Genomic DNA, 22,110 nt, shown 5'->3' on the forward strand with positions numbered 1-22,110 from the left:
AGAAATTGATGCAGAGTGAAAGGAACAGAACCAGGACAACATTATACACAGAGATGGATACACTGTGGTACAATTGAATGTAATGGACTTCTCCATTAGTCGCAATGCAGTGATCCTGAACACCTTGGAGGGATCTACAAGAAATAACACTATCCAAATTCAGAGGAAAAACTGTGGGAGTAGAAATACAGAAGAACAACCAATGCTTGACTAAATGGGTCAAGGGTCAAAGGTGATTGGGAATAGAGACTCTAAATGAACATCCTATTGCAAACATTAACAACATGGAAATACATTCTGAACAAGGACAGATGTAATACCCAGTGGAATTGCACATTGGCTATGGGATGGGTGGATGGAGGGAAGGGAAGGAAAGAATATGATTCTTGTAACCAAAGAATAATGTTCTACATGGACGAAATAAAATTAAAATAAAAAAGCACCTCATCTTCATCTTTCACTTTAAAAAAAAAAAAGAAGCCCTGGGTCACATATTTTCCTGACTCCAAACATGTTTTGCTGTACTTTCACATTGCTTCTCAATGGTAAATATACATTCTTAGGGATTTCTATTGCAATTACATAATTATGTGACTTATTTTTAAAATATTAATACATTTTGCAAAGATTCATCCTTTGGATCGAAGGTGCATTCTTTATATTAAAGAATGTGTATTTTAAAGAGGAAAGAGATAGAGATAGACAAAAAGAGATAAAAAAGACCAAGAGAGGGAGAAGAAGGAAGAGGAGGGAAGCTGTTCAGCAAAACTAACCAACACAAAACAGCAACTTAATCTTAAAACCTAGGTAGTGTCCCAGACTCAGGATCTTCCACCTTTGTAAATAAAAGAAAAAAATGGGGTTTATTTCCTCCTTTTTTTCTTTGGATTCAAGAGTGATAATTACCCATCTCCATTGTTGTAATCCTTGCATTTATTGTTTTTCCAGTTATATACTTCATTTTTTTCCCCATTTTCACCCTGGTTCTATGTGTTCTTCACATTTGTACTTTCTTAGGGCACAGTAATATTCTTTGGAAAGTCTTGAAACTCACAGAAGACCTAAAGCACTTTCCATAAAGATTATCCTTGTAATATTGTAATAAGAAACTCTAATATTAATTCTCGCAGCATGACTTCTTTTTCCCAAGAGGTAAATCCAATCCTCTCATGTTAGGAGTCATTCAAGTTTTGGTCTTTTCAGAATGACATGAGTATACAACACGCCTGAGTGCTTTTTTAAGGAATGGAAAATGTCTGCTTTCTCACACTTGCATGACTCAAAACGGTGAACAGATTTTCTTTAGCTATTTTCCAAACAACCTCAGTGCCATCCTTGACTCCTCACTTACTAAACCCCACACATCCAATCTGTCATCAAATCTTGTCATTTCTACCTTCACAGTATTTTTGTATATGCTTCCTTCCTTCCTCTCACATCCACCTTTGCTCAGGCACTTGTGACCTCTTGCTTAGATGATTGGGATAGCCTTCTAGCTAGTCTTCATAGCTTAATTCAACTAATTAATGCTCTTCTTGGTTCTACTTGGTTGTCAAAGTGATTTTCCTAAAGCACAGGTCTGACTATGCCATACCCATAAACACACATACAGATACATACACACTCTTATACACTCAATAAACATCACTGGCTCATTATTATTACAGGGATAAAATGCAAAGTCCTCTTTCTTGAATTTAAAGTCCTTTACAACCTGGCACCTTCCTATCTATCTAGTCTGCTAACATTTTCCTTTCCTCCACATACTCCAAAATCCATTTAAACTTGCCTACTTGTTTTTTTTTTCCATCCATGAGATTCCATCTCCTATTTTGTGCATTGTACCATCTGTCTTCCATCCCTGAAATACTTTTCCCCCTCACCTTCACCTCTTACTTTTCTGTATTCTTTTAAAATGCAGATCATGTCCAATTTTTTTTTTCAGGAATCCCTCCCTGATATCCCTAGACTGGCTTTTCACTGTTTGTGCTTCTGTATTACAAGCTCTGCCCTCTCCGTCTCCATCTCTCTGTCTCTTTCTCTCCTCCCTCCTCTCTCTCTCCCTCCATAAAACCTGTATGACCTAGTTATTTACATATCTTCTCCATTAGAATGTGAGCTCTTTGAGGTCAGGAAGAGTTTCTGCCTTTTAATATATCCCCAGGGCTTGGAGTGATGTTTTATACAGACTAAGCACAAAATAAAGTCTTGATCATTGGCTGACAAACACTTTTTGAATAGAGACTAAGGTAAATATTTGGGCTTCTAAAAGATGTATTTGGGGAGGTAAATCTGGGTAATACATACCTCTCTTTTTGCTCCAACTTCAGCATGTCCTGCTACAGAATGAATACATCATGATTTAATTGCCAAACATTGGGATGCTGAGATCTTTTTTAGAATATTTTCTGAAGGCAGCATAGAGTATAACAGTTCATTTCTGTAAGAGAAAAAAATCAGTCTTAGAACTAGGGGAATAGATGGTCTGCTGATAAATTTCAAGCTGCTGTCCAGTAAAATTAAAATCTGGGCTACCCAGTCAAATTCCATAACCTTTCAAATACATTAAAAAGTCATAACAGTGCTCCTCTCCCCCAATTCACTAGCTAGCTCTGGAGGTATAATGACAAGGTATGGTGGATGGGTAGGAAGGTATAATGAAACACTAAGATAGAAGGAATGAAGGATTCATTCTGTCATGATACTGACTTGCCCAGAAGAACTCCTTCCCTTCAGATGACCAGGTAATTAACTCTTTGCAATATCAACTAGATGACACAGCAGATAGAATGCCAGATCTGGAGTTAGGAAGATGAGTTCAAATGTGGCTTCAGACATTGAATTGGGTGGTGGTCCTGAGCAAAGTCCTTTAATCATCTTTGCCTCAGTTTCCTCTTTTGTAAAATGATCTGGAGAATGAAATGGCAAACCTCTCCAGTCTCATTGCCATGAAAACCCCTAATGGGGTCATGAATAGTTGGATATAATTGAAGAACAACTGAATGAGGTGATATTATCATTTTAGAGTAATTATAGCCTTCATGTATTTATTAATGCAATTATTTCCTATTTCAAGACTAACCTACATACTCTAAAAGTAAGAAAATAACTTTTTCTAAAGAACATGTATCAGTATGTCATTCCTCTGCACATGAATTTCTTTGGCTCTCCATTGCCCACATGATTAATTACATATTCCTCAACTTTGCATGCAAAATGATTCATAGTTTCACTCCAGAATACTTTTGCATGCTTATTTTGTTTATTCAAGTTCAAAACATCTATGTTCCAGTTAACATGATCTATTCATTCCTCGGACTTGCTATACCATCTCCTACCTCCATACCTTATCACAAATTTTCTTACATTCCTAAAATGTACTCCCTGCTCACCTTATGGCTGAGAATTTCTGGTTTGCCTCAAAATCTTTCAGGTGCCACTTCCTATATGAAGCCTTTCTTGAAAACTCCTCCATTTTTACTCTTTCTTTCTCACTTAATTTGTGTATATGTTTTGCTCCTCCAACAGTAGGATGTATATTCCTTGAGAACAATGACTATTCCTTCCCTTGTCTTTGTATTCCACACACCCAGCATGATACCTGCCACAGAACAGCTGCCTAATAAATTCTTGGAAAAATAGTTAATTTTGTTTATTCATCTTTATAAGTTTTTTAAATATATGTTTTATAAGGTTATAGACTTCTAGTTCAAAGGAATCTCAGAAGCCATCTAGTATAATCTCTTCATTTTATAGATTAGGAAACTGAGGTCCAGGGCATTTCTATGAATTGTTGAAAATGTCAATGATAGGAATCATGTTTAGAATACATGCACCTTGAGGGCAAAGAAAATTTCATTTTTGTATTTAGATTTGAGCATAGTGCCTTATAGATAGGAAGTTTTGCATTGAATTCAATTGATTGAAATGAGTAGCTACTTGTCAAACAGCATGTTTCCAAATATTAAACATTTTTATCCCTTGGGGAGAAGACAGCCTCATAAGACATCATAGTCCAGACACCCAAATGAGATTGAATATCATTACAAATAGCTAAAATTGGTTGGCATGTGAGCTGTCAAATGCAATAAAAAGTTTCAATTTAATTTGAAAGTATAAAGCCACCCATCTTTTTAAAGCAATTTACAAGAAACCAAAGTGATATTCAAGTAGACAAGGAAATAGATAATTAGTATTATAATGTGGAAATGTTTATAAAGGGTGCATATAAAGGTACATTATCAAAATGGTAGTACATTAGAGGTGTGACAAGGAAATCACTTTAAAAGACTGATATATATTAATTTAAGGTCGTCAAGGAATTCAGCTATGTAATTCCTAAATGAAAACTCAAGTCAGCAGTCAACCTTTTATGGAGTTTAATTACAAACAGGATGAAGAAAGGTATTAGAGAGAGAGAGAGAGGGAGAGAGAAAGGGGAGAGAAGGGAATAGGGCTTAAATACCCCTTCTGTTTAGGCTGGGCTAAAAAGGCCCAAGCCCTTAGATAGCTGGGGCAAAGAAAAGAGATCAGTCCCTATTACTTACGTGACCAAAATGGAGAAAGAGTCTCAGGGGCCTCCACCTCCAGCTTCCTTCAGAGCCGACTCTCAAAGCACCACCTCTCCCAGCCAAAACCTCTCCAACCAACAACTCTAGTCCTCAGACTAGCAGTCCCCGCTATCTTTAAGGAAACCATCCAAGTTCCCTCCCCTCAGTTCTCACATCTACCAATCACTGTCCATGTCTTCCCTGTGCCAATGGTGGCTCTAGCTTAACCCAGGACCGCCCAGAGGTCTGTGGCTTTGCACATGTCTGTTGAAGGTCATATTCTCAAATAATTAAATCTTGATCTATGCTGCAGCCCTTCCTAAATCCTGTTACCCTGAATAGGGTGGAGATTGGAATAATTAAATTTTGATCTATGTGCAGCCCTTCCTAAATCCTATTACCCTGAGTAGGGTGGAGATTGGAATAATTAAATTTTGATCTATGCTGCAGCCCTTTCCATTGTTCAGCAAAAGGTTTCTGTCCTAAAGTAATCTTAAGAAGGGAGGAGAAGGAACCTCCCATGCCAATGGGGTTCACATTCCAATAGACTATCAGTAAGAAATTTTCCAAGTATGAAATTTCCCAATGGTGAAATTTCCAACATTTATAAGTCTAAGAAATTTTAAGGTTTACAGAGGAATTACAGTGGATTCTCTTATCATTTCATTCCAAACAAATTTAAAATAATGTCTCAAATCAAATTTCACAGTGGAAGGCACAGCAAAAGTTTAGGCCATTTTTCTGTCCTAAAGAAATTTAGGCCAGTAATAGAAGTTTTGACATTGGATTGGAAATCAGTGAGTATTATAGCAGAAGCAGTTTTGAGAACTCTTGGCAATTTTGAGAACTCTCAGCCAAGAGAGAGTAAAGGAGTCAGACAACTGGTCAGAGAGAAATTACAGGGGATTCTTGGTTGGCATTGAGTACTTCTAGAGCTGATTAGGAAGTCTTTTATCCATACACAAGTTCTGAGCCACAGTTCCAGGACAGAGGAGAGCATTGGTAATTGTTCACAATGAAGCAGGGACCCTTGTTGCATTTCTAAGGCAAAAAAGAGTGCTATTGTTTGTGGCTGTAGGGGATTACGGTACCTTCCTGGGTATAGAACAAAGTGGAGACCAAGAAAACACCAGCCATGCCTCTCCCAGGATCATAACACCTTGGAAGCATCCAATACTTCCATACCCTTATAGCTACCTCTGAAAATTAGCACAAAAAAGCCTTAAGCTTGGAACAATATCTTCCACCCAAGATGAGCAGAGTCCACCTTTAATATAAATTTCAAAGTCAAAAAGTAGACTGGAAAAAAAGAAAAAAAAGTAATGACCAGAAAAAATGCTGCTCACTGTCACTGTCAGGGAAGACCAGGAAGGTAACAATGTGTAAACAACTATAAAGACAACCTCAAAAAATGCTTATTTCCCCAAGCCCCCCCCAAAAAAAGATTCTTAGAAGAGTAAAAGAGATATTCAGGGTCAGAGAAAAAACTAAAGAAGATTGAGAATATGACAGAAAATTATGGAGAGTGAATGACTTAGTAAAAGAAGCACAAAAATAATGAAGAAAGTTACATCTTTAAAAAATAGAATTAGCTGAATGGATAGTAAAAGATGTAAAAAAATCACTAAAGAAAAGGACTCATTAAAAAGCAAAATAGATCAAATGGAGGAGGTACAAATATTAATGAAAATAAATTCTTCATTGGGATAATTCATGTTTTCTTCAGTTTTTCATTCTTTTGATTTCATTTTATTGTTTCTTGATGTCTTCTGAGTCATTAGCTTATAAATGCACAATCCTAAATTGTTAAGGAATGGTCTTCTGTGTTTTTGAACCTCCTTTTTCATTTGGCCGATTTCTTCTTGCATTGCTTTCATTTCTCTTCCCATTTTTCCTCTGCCATTCTTTATTGATTTTTGAAATCCTTTTTGAGTTCTTTCAGAATCTGAGACCAATTCATATTTTTCTTTGAAGATTTGCATGTGTCTGCTTTATTTTCACTGTCTCCTTCTGTGTCTATGCAGGGGATTCAGGCCCAGACAAGCTCTAAAAGTTTGATCTGTAGCTCCTGGCTTCACTCTGGGCTGACACAGATCAGGTGTGTACCACAGACTTCCCCATGCTGGGATTCTAGACCTTACTGCTTGGAACTTAACACAGTGTGTGTTGGGTTGTACTGCTGTTGGTTAATACAGGGTCTCAGGGTCTGGATGTTGATTTGAGCCCAAGTTCATAACCAGGAATGGTAGATATAAAATGTGGGCAGGGCAGGCTTGTTGTTACCTTGCCCCCATACTCATTATTGTAGCCTTCTACTGGCTGTGCTCCCCTCTCCCCTGAGTGAACCAGACTCTTTACCTACCTTTCAGTTTCTTCTGTGCATTTAAGTTGTTTCCCTCCTCCTCCTTTTTGGTTCTTTTATTCCAATATTCATTTTGTGGGGTTATTTTTATGGTTGATTGGAGAGGATTCTCATGTTGGTTTGAGCTTTCCCTGCTTCTACTCTCCTATCTTGACTCCATTCACCTCAATTATGAAAAAAAATAATTCCTTAAAATTTAGAATGGAACAAGTGGAATTGAATGATCCCAGGAGATATTAAGAAACAATAAAACAAAGTAAAAATCTTGAAAAAATGAGAAATAGTTTATTGGAAAAACAACTAACTTGGAAAAATAGATCTAGGAGAGATAATTTATGAATTAGTAGTTTATCTAAAAGCCATGATCAAGGAAGTATCTAGATAACATATTTCAAGAAATTCTAAGGGAAAATTATCACAATGTCTTAGATACAGTGGATAAAATAAAAATGGAAAGACTCCAGCAATCATTTCCTTAAAGATATAGCTAAAATGAAAACTCTTGGGAATATTATAGTGAAATTTTAGAGCTCCCAAGTCAAAAAGAATATATGTCAAATAGCCAGAAAGAAAAATATTCCAATTTTGTAAAGCCACAATCATCCAAACATTTCAGATGAAAAAACTAGAGCTGAAGAGAATATTTGATATTCAAACATGAGAGAAACATAAAAGGCAAACATGAAATAAGTAATCATAAGAGTCTTAACAGAATTACACTATTCATAGTCTTATTTTGGAAGATGATAAATGTAACTCCAAAAAAGCATTAATAGGAGAGTTAAAATAAACTTTCATGGACAGAAAACATGAGAGTGAGTTGAATACACTGGAATGATCTCCCCTGAAAAAATGAAGGTTTGAGAAATTAGAATACACTAAGAGAAGGGAAAAGGAAGAGGTAAAATGGAGAAATTTTTCTCATTTTAAAGAGTTGCACAATGAAGGGCTTTTATAGTTGACAGGAAAGTGGAGAAGTGTGGTGAGCAATACTTGAAACTGACTTGTCCTTTTTGGTTCAAAGTGTGAAGGAAAAAAATCTATGTACATATATATATGTTATACATGTACATACATACATGGATGCACACCACAAACATGTGTGAGTGTATGTATACTTTCAGTTGTATAAAGAAATATAACTTAACCAATAGGGAAATAGGAGGGGAAGAGGAAAAGGGAAATGTGTGAGATAATAAAAAGGATGGCAGATTAAGGGACACAATTGTTAGAAGCAAAATAATCTTTTAAGAGGTGACAGAAGAAAAAGTTGAACAGAAGAAAATTAGATTGCAGGAAATTCATGGTCAGTAATCATAACTGAATATGAATTGGATGAGCTCACTCATAAAACAGAAATGGAAAGTAGAATGGATTACAAACTGGAACCCAATAATGGTTTTTATTTATAAGAATCACACTTGAAATAGAAAGACACACTCAGAATTATAATTAAGAGCTGAAGAAAAATCTATTATGTTTCAGCTGAAATAAAAAGGAGTGTGGCTGTTGTGATCTCCCACAAAGCAAAAGCAAAAATAAGACTCAATCAAAAGGTATAATCACGGAAAGTACATTTTTCTAAAATACATGATGAAGTAATGGGAAAATTTCCAGGAAGTTTCTCTGATAAAGGCCTTCATTCTCAAATATAGTATGCTAAGTACAGAGCTAAATTAAATTTATAAAAATAAGAGTCATTACCCAATTAACAAATGGTCAAAGGATATAAACAGGCAGTATCAGAAATTAAAGATACCTATAGTCATTTGGAAAAAAATTATAAATCATTATTCATTAGAGAAAGGCAAATTAAAACAACTCTGAGATTCTTCTTCACAAGTCTCAAAAAGTGACAAATCCTGGAAGGGATGAATGAAAAATTACTACGTAAATGAACTGTTGGTGCAGTAGTGAACTGGTGCAACCATTTTATAAATTTAAAAATCCTTTTAATTTTTATTTATTTTTAATGTCATTTACTTAATTAATTAGAACATTTTTCCATGGTTACATGATTAACATTTTTCCCTCCCTTTCTACCACTCCCCTCCTGAAACCAACACTCAATTCCACTGAGTTTTACATGTATCATTTATCAAGACCTATTTCCATATTATTAATATTTACACTAGAGTGATGGTTTAGAGTCTACATCCCCAATCATATCCCCATTGAATCATGTTATCAAACTGTGGTTTTCTTCTATGTTTCTACTCCCATAGTCTTAAATCTAGATGTGGATAGCATTCTTTCTACTATGTTCCTCTGGATTTTCCTGAATCATTGCATTTCTGCTAGTGGAGAAGTCCATTATGTTCAATTGTACCACAGTGTATCAGTCTCTGTGTACAATGTTCTCCTGGTTCTGCTCCTTTCACTCTGCATCAATTCCTGGAGGTTGTTCCAGTCCCCATGGAATTCCTCCAGTTCATTATTACTTTCAGCACAATAGTATTCCATCATCAACAGATACCACAATTTTTTCAGCCATTCCCCAATAGAAGGGCACCAAATGTTGTCACCACAAAACGTGTGGCTATAAATATTTTTGTACAAGTCTTTTTCCTTATGATCTCTTTGAGCTATGAACCCAGCAGTGCTATGGCTGAATCAAAGGGCAGGTGATGTTTTAAAGCCCTTTAGGCATAGATCCAAATTGCCCTCCAGAATGGTTGGATAAATTCACAACTCCACCAGCAATGCATTAGTTTTCCAATTTTGCCATGTCCCATCCAACATTTATTACTTTCCTTTGTTGTCAAATAAGTGTGAGGTGGTACCTCAGAATTGATTTGATATTTAAGTGATAAGAGATTTAGAACACTTTTTTATTTACTTATTGATAGTTTTGATTTCTTTATCTGAAAATTTCCTATTCATGTCCCTTGCCCATTTATCAATTAGGGAATGGTTCGATTTATTGTACAATTGATTTACTTCCTTATAAATTTGAGTAATTAGGCCTTTGTCAGAGGTTTATGTTATAAAGACTTTCCTGATTATATTGGTTTTGTTTGTACAAAAATATTTTAATTTAATGTAATCAAAATTATTCATTTTATATTTTGTAATATTCTCTATCTCATGCTTAATCTTCATTAGATGTCAGTTATCCCTTTTCATCATCGATACTGATAATTAGGTTTTCTTCTTTCCTTTTTTTATTAGATTGACCAGTAATTTATCTATTTTATTTTTTTCAAGGAACCAGATTCTAGTCATATTTTATTAATTCAATATTTCTTTTATTTTTTATTTTATTAATTTCTTCTTTAATTTTTAGGATTTCTAATTTAGTTTTCATCTGGGGATTTTTAATTTGTTGGCTTTCTAGCTTTTTAATTTGTATGACCAATTCATTGATCTTTGCCCTCCCTAATCTGTTAGTATATGCCCTCAAAGATATAAATTTCCCCCCCACCCCGAGTACTGCTTTGGCTGCATTCCATAAATTTTGTTAGATTGTCTCATCATTGTCATTCTCTTCAAAGAAATTGTTTCTATGATTTGCTCTTTAAATGATTTTAGAGAAATATATTATTTAAATTCCAATTAACTTTTGATTTGGCTCTCCATGTACCCTTGCTAATTATTATTTTATTGTGTTATGATCTGAAAAGTTTGCATTTAGTATTTCTGCTCTTTTCCACTTGTTTGCCATGTTTCTATGTCCTAGTATATGGTCAATTTTTTAGAATATATCATGTACTGCTGAAAAGAAGGCGTATTCATTTTTGTCCCTATTTATTTTTCTCCACATATCTATTAACTAATTTTTCTAAGATTTCATTCACATGTCTTACTTCTTTGTTATTTATTTATTTGTTTGAATTACCTAGATCTGAGAGAGGAAGGTTCAGGTCTCCCACTAGTATAGTTTTACTATATATTTCCTCCTTAAACTCCACTAGTTTCTCCTTTAGAAATTTGGATGCTATACCATTTGGTGCATACATGTTGATTACTGATATTCCCTCATTGTCTATACTGCCTTTTATCAGGATGTGATTACCTTCCCTATATCTTTGAATCATAACTATTTTTACTTTGGCTTTGTCAGATATCATGATTGCAACTCCTGGCTTTTTTTTTCTCAGTTGTAGTCCTGTAGCTTTTGATCCAGCTTTTTACCTTTACCTTGTTTGTGCCTACCTGCCTCATGTTTCTTTCTTTCAGACTACATATGGTAGGATTTTGGTTTCTAATCCACTCTGCTATTTGCTTATGTTTGACGGGTGAGTTCATCCCATTCATATTTCCATTTTCACTTTTTCCACTTTTTTTTGTAAATAAAACTGCTAAAAGTCATTTTGACTTAAGCTGTAATATTTTGAAATCAGTGACAACAATATTAATTTAGAATTCTCATATTTAGCATAATACCTAAATTTATGTTCTTACACCATACTTTCCCTTGGAAGTATATAGTAGTTTTTGATGGGTAGATGATCCTTGTTTGTAGATCCAATTATCTTGCCTTTCTGAATATTATATTCCAAGCCTTGCAGTCCTTTAGCATGGAAGCTTCCAGATCCTGTGTAATCCTGACAGGGGTCCTGGATATCTGAATTATCTCTTTCTGATTTCTTGCAATATTTTCTGCTTGGCATAGAAGATCTTGAATTTGGCAATTACATTCCTGTGGGTTATCTTTTGGGAATTTAATATAGAGGGTGATCTATGCACTCTTTCCATATCTATTTTACCCTCTTGTTAAAGAATATGAGGGCAATTTTTAAAAATAATTTCTTTTAATATGATGTCAAGGCTTCTGTCTTTTTTTCTAGGTTTTCAGGTAGACCTATCATTCTGAAATTTTCTATCCTGGAACTGTTTTCCATGTTGGTCATCTTCTCAATGAGATATTTCATGTTTTCTTCTATTTTGTCATTCTTTTGACTTTGATTTTTTAATTCTTGATCTCTTATGAGATCATTAGCATCTAATTGCCCAAGTCTAGTCTTTTTTAAAGACTGGTTTTCACCTATGTTCTTTTGATTTTCCTTTTTTGGTTTGGTCTAATCTGCTTTTCAGGGCTTCTAATAGGTCAATTCTAGTCTCCAATTTAATTATTATTTCATGTGATTTCTGTTTCTCTTTTTCCAAGTGGGAGATTCTATCTTTTAAATTGTTATTTTTCTTTTGAATTACTTATATGTCTTTCTCACACTTTTCTTCCCATTGTTCCTCCATCTTTCTTACTTGGTTCTCAAACCCCAATTTGAGTTCCTCAATAGTTTGTGACCAATTTCAAATTTTGGGAAATTTTTGATGTGTTTCCTTGTCACTCTTTGCTGTCACCTCTGTACTCTGCTCCTCATGCCCAAAGAAGTTATCCAATTACAGAGACTTTCTCCATGGTATTTTAAATTTTTGGTATTTGTGGATTGTGGTTCTTCAGTGTGGGTAGCCATTGCTGTGTTAGTTTTTATCTTCTCTTCACAGCCAGAAGTTTTTTATCCCATTTGAATTAGTTTATTTAGTCAATTTAGAACATTATTACTTGGTTACAATAATCACATTGTTTCCCTCCCTCCCCAGTACCTACCCTTCGCACAGCCAAAATGTAATTTCATTGGGTATTGCTTGTGTCCTTGATCAGAACCCATTCCCATGTTGTTGTTTTCACTAGGATGTTCATTTAGAGTCTACATCCTCAACCACATCCCTTCAACCCATGTATTCAAGCAGTTGTTTTTCTTTGGTGTTTTTACTCCCACAGTGTTTTCTCTGGATGTGGATAGTGGTTTTTCTCATAGATTCCACCAGGTTGTTCAGGGTCATTGCATTGCCACTAATGGAGAAGTCCATTACATTCAATTGTACCACAGTGTATCAGTCTCTGTGTACAATGTTTTCCTGGTTCTGATCCTCTCACTCTGCATCAATTCCTGGAGGTTGTTCCAGTCCCCATGGAATTCCTCCACTTTATTATTCCTTTGAGTGCAATAGTGTTCCATCACCAACATATACCACAATTTTTTCAGCCATTCTCCAATTGAAGGGCATCCCCTCCTTTTTCAATTTTTATTGCCACCACAAAGAGAGCAAGTATAAATATTTTTGTACATGTCTTTTTCCTTATTATCTCTTTGGGGTAAAAACCCAGCAGTGCTATGGCTGGATCAAAGGGCAAAAGTCTTTTATTGCCCTTTGGGCATAGATCCATTATGCTCTCCAGAATGGTTGGATCAATTCACAACTCTATCAGTAATGAATTAATGTCCCAACTTTGCCACATCCCCAACAGCATTCATTATTTTCCTTTGCTGTCATGTTAGCCAATCTGCTAGGTATGAGATGATACCTCAGTGTTGTTTTGATTTGCATCTCTCTGATTATAAGAGATTTAGAACAATTTTATGTGCTTATTAATAGTTTTGATTTCTTTAACTGAAAACTGCCTATTCATGTCCCTTGCCCATTTACCAATTGGAGAATGGCTTGATTTTTTGTACAATTGGTTTAGCTCTTTATAAATTTGAGTAATTAGACCTTTGCCACAGGTTTTTGTAATGAGGATTATTTACCAATTTGTTGCTTCCCCTCTAATTTTGAATGAATTATTTTTTTTTGTATAAAACCTATTTAATTTGATGTAATCAAAATTACTCATTTTATATTTTGTGATTTTGTTCTAAATCTTGCTTGGTTTTATAGTCTTTCCTTTCCCAAAGATCTGACAAGTATACCATTCTATATTCACCTAATTTGTTTATAGTTTTTTTTCTTTATATTCAGGTCATTCACCCATTCTGAGTTTATCTTTGTGTAGGGTGTGAGATGTTGATCTAAACCTAATATCTCCCATACTGTCTTCCAATTTTTCCAGCAGTTTTTTTTTATCAAATAGTAGGTTTTGGTCCCACAAACTGGGATCTTTGGATTTATCATAGACTGTCTTCCTGAGGTCATTTACCCCAAGTCTATTCAACTGATACTCCTTTCTGTCTCTTAGCCAGTACCAAATTGTTTTGATAACCACTACTTTATAGAGTAGTTTGAGATCTGGGACTGCAAGTCCTCCACCCTTTGCATTTCTTTCATGATTTCCCTTGATATCCTTAATCTTTTGTTCTTCCTAATGAACTTTGCTGTGGTTTTTTTTTTTTCTAATTCAGTAAAAAAAGTTTTTTGGTAGTTCAATGGGTATGGCACTAAATAAGTAAGTTAATTTGGGTAGGATTGTCATTTTTATTATGTTAGTTCATCCTACCCATGAGCAATCAATGTTTCTCCAGTTGTTTAGATCTAGTTTTAATTGTGTGGAGAGTGTTATGTAGTTGTGTTCATATAGTTCCTGTGTTTCTCTCCACAGATAGATTCCTAAGTATTTTATACTGTCTAGGGTGATTTTGAATGGAATTTCTCTTTCTAATTCTTGCTGCTGAAATGGGTTGGAGATATATAGAAATGCTGATGACTTATGCGGGTTTATTTTGTAGCCTGCAATTTTGCAAAACTGTTGATTGTTTCAACTAGCTTTTTGGTTGATTCACTAGGATTCTTTAAGTATACCGTCATATCATCTGCAAAGAGTGATAGTTTAGTCTCCTCATTGCCACTTTTAATACCTTCAGTTTCCTTTTCTTCTCTAATTGCTACTGCTAGTGTTTCTAGTACAATGTTGAACAATAGACGTGATAATGGGCATCCTTGTTTTACTCCCGATATTATTGGGAAGGCTTCTAGTTTATCCCCATTGCAGATGATGTTTGCTGATGGTTTTAGATATATAATGTTAATTATTTTTAGGAAAGGTCCTTCTATTCCTACACTTTCTAATGTTTTCAGTAGGAATGCATGTTGTATTTTATCAAAGGCTTTTTCTGTATCTATTGAGACAATCATGTGATTTTTTTCAGATTGCTTATTAATATGGTCAATTATGTGGATTTCCTAATATTGAATCATCCTTGCATTCCTGGTATGAATCCTACCTGGTCATAGTGAATAACCCTTGTGATGACTTGGTGGAGTCTTTTTGTTAGTATCCGACTTAAGATATTTGCATATATATTCATTAAGGAGATTGGCCTATAGTTTTCTTTCTCTGTTTTTGACCTGCCTGGCTTTGGGATCAATACCATGTTTATGTTGTAAAATGAATTTGGTAGAACTCCTTCTTTGCTTATTCTGTCAAATAGTTTCCATAATATTGGGATTAGTTGTTCTTTGAATGTTTGATACAATTCATTTGTGAATCCTTCTATACCTGGTGATTTTTTCTTAGAGATTTCTTTGATGACTTGTTCAATTTCTTTTTCTGATATGGGGTTGTTTAGGTAATTTATTTCTTCCTCTGTTAGTCTAGGCAGTTTATATTTTTGTAAGTATTCATTCATATCATCTATATTACTATATTTGTTGCCATATAATTGGGCATAATAATTTTTAATGATTGCCTTAATTTCCTCTTCATTAGAGGTGAGGTCTCCCTTTTCATATTGGATCCTGTCAATTTGATTTTCTTCTTTCCTTTTTTTAATTGGACTGATCAGTACTTTATCTATTTTATTTGTTTTTTCCAATTACCAGCTTCTAGTCTTATTTGTTAAATCAATAGTTCTTTGACTTTAAATTTTATTAATTTCCTCTTTGATTTTTAGAATCTCTAATTTAATCTTCATCTGAGGATTTTTAATTTGTTCACTTTCTAGTTTTTTTAATTTGTATGCACAATTCATTGACCCCTGCCCTTCTCATTTTGTTAATATATGAATTCAAGGATATAAATTTGCCCCTGAGTACTGCTTTGGCTGCATCCCATAGGTTTTGAAAGGATGTCTCATCATTGTCATTTTCTTCAAACATTATTGTTTCTATGATTTGTTCTTTAACTAATCTGTTTTGGAGAATCATATTGTTTAATTTCCAATTAATTGTTGATATACCTCTCCATGTACCCATACTAATGATTATTTTCATTGCAATGTGATCTTAGAAGTTTGGATTTATTATTTCTGCTCTTTTGCACTTGTTTGCAATTTTTTATGCCATAATACATGGTCAATTTTTGTGAATGTACCATATGCTGCTGAAAAGAAGGTGTATTTCTTTTTTCTAATTAATTTTTCTCCACATATCTACTAAGTCTATTTTTTTAAGATTTCATTCACTTCTCTTACCTCTTTTTTTATTTATTATTTGGTTTGATTTATCTAGTTTGGATAGAGGAAGTTTCAGGTCTCCCACTAGTATAGTTTTTCTATCTATTTCATTCTTGAGCTCCACTAGTTTCTCATTTAGAAATTTGGATGCTATGCCATTTGCTGCATACATATAGAGTATAGATATTTCTTCATGGTCTATACTGCCTTTTATTAGGATGTAATTACCTTCCCTATCTCTTTTAACTAGATTTATTTTTACTTTGGCTTTGTTGGATATCATGATTGTGACTCCTGCCTTCTTTTTATCAGTTGATGCCCGATAGATTTGGCTCCATCCTCTTACTTTCATCCTTTGCATATCTACCTTCCTTATGTGTGTTTCTTGTAGACAGTATATGGTTGGGTTTTGTATTCTAATCCACTTGGCTATTCAATTGTGTTTCACATTCAGAGTTATGATTACTACCTGTGTATTTCCTTGCATTTTGATTTCTACTCCTGGTCCTGCCTTTTCTTCTTTCACTATTTCCTTCTATACCAATGTTTGCTTTTAATCAGTCCCCCTAGTTCCCACTCTTATTTTAATTCTCTTTCTACCCCCTTCCATCTTAATTCCCCCCTTATTTTCACTGTAGTCTTTCTAAAATTATTCATCAACCCTCTCCCTCCCTTATACTGCTTCCTTCCCCACAAGTCCATTTGTTACCCTTCAGCTCCCCTATAAAGTGCAAATCTATTCTCTTTCCCAATGGACTGGATTGTTCTTTCCTCTTTGGGTCAATTTCAATGCACAAAAGAGTTGAGTATTTCCTACCCCCAACCTCTTTACCCTTCCAGTGTATTGATGTTCTTCCCACTCCCGCCATGAGCTTCTATGTGACATAAATTTACTCCCATTTGTATATTTTCCTATTTCTTTTATCATTAACCTCTTTTTTAGTTCTAGTTCTCTCTATATATATTATATATAATATATGTATATATATTTATGCATGCATATATCTATATACCTATTTATATCTTATCCTTTCATCCTATACAGTTTGTCACTGTTCCCTCTAAGTGTAGTTCTTCTAGCTACCCAGGTGATAACAAGAGTTTAAGAGTTACCAATGACCTCTTTTCTTATAGGGATACATAAAATGTTAACTTATTGAGTCTCTTAAAAAAGGGGTTTTTTGTTTGTTTTCTTTTCTTTTCTTTTTCCCCTCTTTTTTAAATTACCTTTTGATGATTCTCTTGAGTTCTGTTCTTGTGCATCAAATTTTCTGTTCAGGTCTGGTCTTTTCTTTAAAAATTCTTGGAATTCTTCTATTTTGTTGAATGACCATACTTTCCACTGTAAGAATATACTCAGTTTTTCTGTGTAGTTGATTCTTGGTTGTAGACCTACTTCCCTTGCTTTCTGGAATATCATATTCCATGCCTTTTTGTCCTTCAGTATAGATGCAGCCATATCCTGTGTTATCCTCACTGTGGTTCCATGGTATCTGAATGACTTTTTCTTAGCAGCTTGTAATATCTTTTCTTTGGTCTGATAGTTCTTGAATTTGTCTAAAACATTCCTGGTTGTTGTCAGTTGGGGATTAAGTACAGGGGTTGATCTGTGGATTCTTTCAATCTCCACTTTTCCCTCTTGTTCTAGAATATCGAGGCAATTTTTTGGGATAATTTCCTGTAGTATGCTGTCCATGCTTTTTCTTTTGTCATGGTCTTCTGGTAGATTAATGATTCTTAAGTTCTCTCTCCTGGAAGGATTTTCTAAATCTTCTTTTTTGTGAATGAGATGCTTCATATTTTCCTCAATTTTTTTCATTCTTTTGATTTTATTTTATAGTGTCCTGCTGCCTTGTGAAGTCATTTGGTTCTAGTTGTTGTATTCTGGTTTTTAAATACTGGATTTCATTCCTGGCTTTTTGGTCATCCTTCTCCTTCTAGTCTGATTTTCTTTGGAGCTCATCTTTCATCTCCTTTGCCTTATTTTCAAGCTGGTTAATTTTGGCTTTCAAGACACTATTTTCTGTTTCCAGATGACTTATCTTAGTTTTTAAATTCTTGTCCCAATTGTCTTCAGCCTTTCTTAATTGTGTTTTGAATTGCATTTTGAGTTCTTCCAAAGCCTGTGGCCAATTTGCTGGGCTTTCTGTTTTATTACTTGCCTCCTCCTGTATATTGTTTGTTCTTGTTTTTTTGCCTGTGCAGAAGCTGTGAATTATAATTTCTTTTTCATTTTTCTATTGTTTGCTGATATATACCCCTTCTTTGCTCCCCATATTTGTCTGTGCTCTTCCTCCTCTCATTTTTTTTGGTTTTGGGCCTTTCTTTCCATCTTGTCTCTTGGAGATTTGTCAGATCTCTTGGTTCAGTCTCTGGGGGAGGAGTATTTGAGTTTGCCCTTCCCTGTTCTCTGGAGGCTTTTGATTGGATTAAAGCCCAGCAATCAGTGAGGGAAGGGTGTGGAGCCTGGGCTTCTGTGAGTTCTGAAGACTTTTGATTGAATTAAGTTCAGCTGGGTTGGTCTAGGTGTGCTCTGAGGCCAAAAACCTCCTGGAATGCTGTAGCAGTATGGAAGATCTCCATGGCAGTGATCAGGCTGCCAGCCCCCTCTCCAGTTCCTTCCTTGACATCTGTGCTCTATTCTCAGATCTTGGTACTGCCCTGCCCTCAATGTACAACCTCCAGACCAGATCCTTTGCCTGCCCAGGGGGTCCCGCTGCCGATCGAGGCCCAGCACTCTAGGTGTGTGTGTGTGTGTATGGGGGGAATTGGTCCTGGGACGTTCCTTCTGTCTTCCCCTTAAACCGAGTGTTCTCAGAAATAAGGCTTTTGGGAGGCATACCTTTTGAGTTGAATCCAGTAGGAGGGTTATTTGTCTCTGTCTGGTTGTTAGGTTTGATATTCAGTCCTCTAGTAGCATATAGTTTGTGATTTGTAAGGAAGGGTATTCCAAGTTCTGAACTTCTGCTCCTTCTATGGGGTCATCTTGACTCTGCCCACAGCCAGAAGTCTTAGTTAGGAGGGCAGGCAGCACTTGGTGTAGCAATCTACAGAGCAGTTTTTGCCCTGATGCTATTTTTGAGTCTTCATGGAATCTGATGTATTTAGCCTATCTCTGAGTTATCTCTGCTCCATGATCTGTGAGTCCCAAGTCTCACTGCCAAGGATTTGCACTGTCATCAGGACTAATACTGTGGTTCCCTCAGACAGCTCCCAAGAATTTAGAGACTGCCCCAACCTTCGCTCTGACTCTGCCATGGTAGGTGGTGTGTGTGTGTGTGTGTGTGTATAATCAGATTACATTTTAGAAAGTGTAATTTTATTCCCTTATAGCATGGAAATGCCCAAACCCTGCCCACCCTATTGTAGAGACCCTTTCCTCCTCTGATTTTGATTTTTGTCCTTTTGAGATGCTTTATTGTGGTCAGTAGTAGGAAGAGTTGTGAAGTTCCTTGTGCACTGAATCCACCTTAGCCTGAGAGTCCTGGTCCAACTATTCTGGAGAACAATTTATAACTAGGTCCCAAAAGTTACAAAATTGTACATGCCCTTTGATCATCAGCAATACAACTGTAATGTCTACATACCAAAGATATTAAAGAAAAAGGAAAAGGATTTATATACCCACAAATATTTATGGCATCTCTTTTTGTAGTAGAAAAGTATTGGGAATTTAGGATATGCTTGTCAATTAGGCAGTGGCTGCACAAGTTGTTGCAGGTGATTGTGATGGATTATTTTTTTGCTGTGGGAAATGATAAACACTGGCAACTCATATGAACAGATGAATGGATGCAAAGGGAAGTGAAGAAAAACTGAGAGGTCATCGTGCACAGTAATAGCAATTTTGCAATGCTTCTCAACTGTGGAAGATTTGGCTACTTTTGTTAATACAATGATCGAAGACAGTTCCAAAAGACTCATGCTAAAATGATGAATTTCAAGTATAATATTCTGTTTCTTTACTTTTCTTGGTTTTTTAAATTATAGCTAAATGTATAATTAATGTATTGCTTGCCTTCTCAGTGGTGGTTGAGAGGGAAGGAAATAATTTAAAATTCAAAATTTAAAAAGATAAGAATGTTCAAAATAAATAAATAATAAGTTTCAAATCCAATTATTTTTTTAAAAAGGCACATACTCACAGAACTTGTCCATGGTGCTGCCTTAGTTGTGAGGTATTCCTTAAATTTAATATGCACTACATAATAAAGTCTCCTTCATTGACTGATTTTTCCTTAATATAACTGCAAGGAATGATTGACAATATTCAATTAAATTCAACAAACATTGATCACAGGTCTAATCTGTTCATGATAATTTTAGGTTGTGGAGAGGTATTTCTTTAAAAATGTCATTGATTCTAACATATAGAACATTTTTTAATAAAGCAAATCCATTTGTTTTCAATTCTGATTTTTTCCTGCACACTTCACCCTTTCCTATTGACCCATAGAACTTACATTCCTGTAGGAGGATATTATACACATATATACTCAAGTGTAGGGCATGATGATGAGAAGGAAACATGCACACAATTTACTCTTGAACAAAAATATATTTTAAGCTGGGTGAATTGGGGAAAATTCCAAGGAGGAAAAAGACTTGAGTCTTGAAGGAGGAAAAAGATTCTAAAAGGCAAAAGTGTGGAGAGAAAAAAATACAATCTATTCATGAAGTATGACCACTGAAAATGCAGATAAGCAGGTCATATTATTTTAAAAGTTGTAAAAGTTAGTCCTTGAAAATAGTGTACAAAGAAAAAATTATAGTTATTTGTTTGGGTAATATATAGTATATGGTTTAAGGGACAAATAGGAAATAAAACTGGAATGAGAGATTGGAGTCATATTGTGGAGAGATTTAAATACTGTTATTTTTTTCCTATAGGTAACAGGGAGCTGCTGAATTTTTTTTTTCTAGCAAGGAAGCAATGTGTTGTGGCCCATTAGAATACAAGTTCCTATATTTAGAATGTGAACTCTTTGAGAACAAAGGATATTTCTTCACTTTAGTTATGTCCCTAGTGCACAGCCCAGTAAGTGAATAGTAAGCAGTTAACAAAGAGTTTGTTTATTATACTTTAACAGAAATAAGAAAGTTCAGAAGAGGGACAGGTTAATTGGGGGAGGATTTGTGTTCCATTTTGGACATGTCGAATTGGAGGTCCCACTGGGATATCAGATAGAGGTGATATAAGCAAGATAGCCAGAGAAAATTCTTATATAGATTCTCAAAATCAAGGATTGATATTCTCCCCTGGAGCATAAACAGGAAGAATTCTTTGAAAGCTTTGAAAGTAGAATTGAATGACTAGAAGCACAAATTAAATCTTCCTTATCTTTCAAGTCTTCCAAATAGCTCCCCATTTTCTGCTCTTCACACTGACATTCCACTTAAGTTATACCATTCACTCTGCCATGCTCTCACCCTACCCTTTCCCATGAATGAGTCTTTACTTATATCATTCCTCATGCTTAAATTGGCCTCCTCCCTTCCCCTCCAACAATTCCCAGTCACTGAAATTTCTTCTTTTCTTCTGTGGCTTACTTCTGAACCACTGATTCTATGTAGACTTCTCTGCTCATCCCCAGACTAAAACTAAAATTTCCATGCTCACCTTCTTGGCATTTATCACATTGTATATTCTTCCTTATACTGTTCTATTAAAATGTAAGCTCCATGAGAACAGGCCCTTTTTTAATCTTGGTGTCCCCAAAGCCTAATACAATATTTTGAACATAGTACATGCTTATTTTTTATTGTCTAATTTTAAAATATAAACATCTTTTTTGAAAATTTTATTTAGTCAATTTAGAATATTTTCCCTTGATTACAAGAGTAATGTTCTTGCCCTCTCCTCTCCCCACCCCTACCCATAGCCAACTCACAATTTCACTGGGTTTTGCATATGTCCTTGATCAAAACCTATTCCATATTGTTAATGTTTGAACTAAGGTGATCATTTAGAATCTATATCTCCAATCATAACCCCATTGACCCATGTGATCAAGCAGTTGTTTTTCTTCAGTGTTTCTGTTCCCATAGTTCTTCCTATGGAGGTGGATAGTGTTCTTTCTCATAA

The sequence above is a fragment of the Monodelphis domestica genome, chromosome 7 (genome assembly GCF_027887165.1).
Source record: "Monodelphis domestica isolate mMonDom1 chromosome 7, mMonDom1.pri, whole genome shotgun sequence".
Taxonomy (NCBI): Eukaryota; Metazoa; Chordata; class Mammalia; order Didelphimorphia; family Didelphidae; genus Monodelphis; species Monodelphis domestica.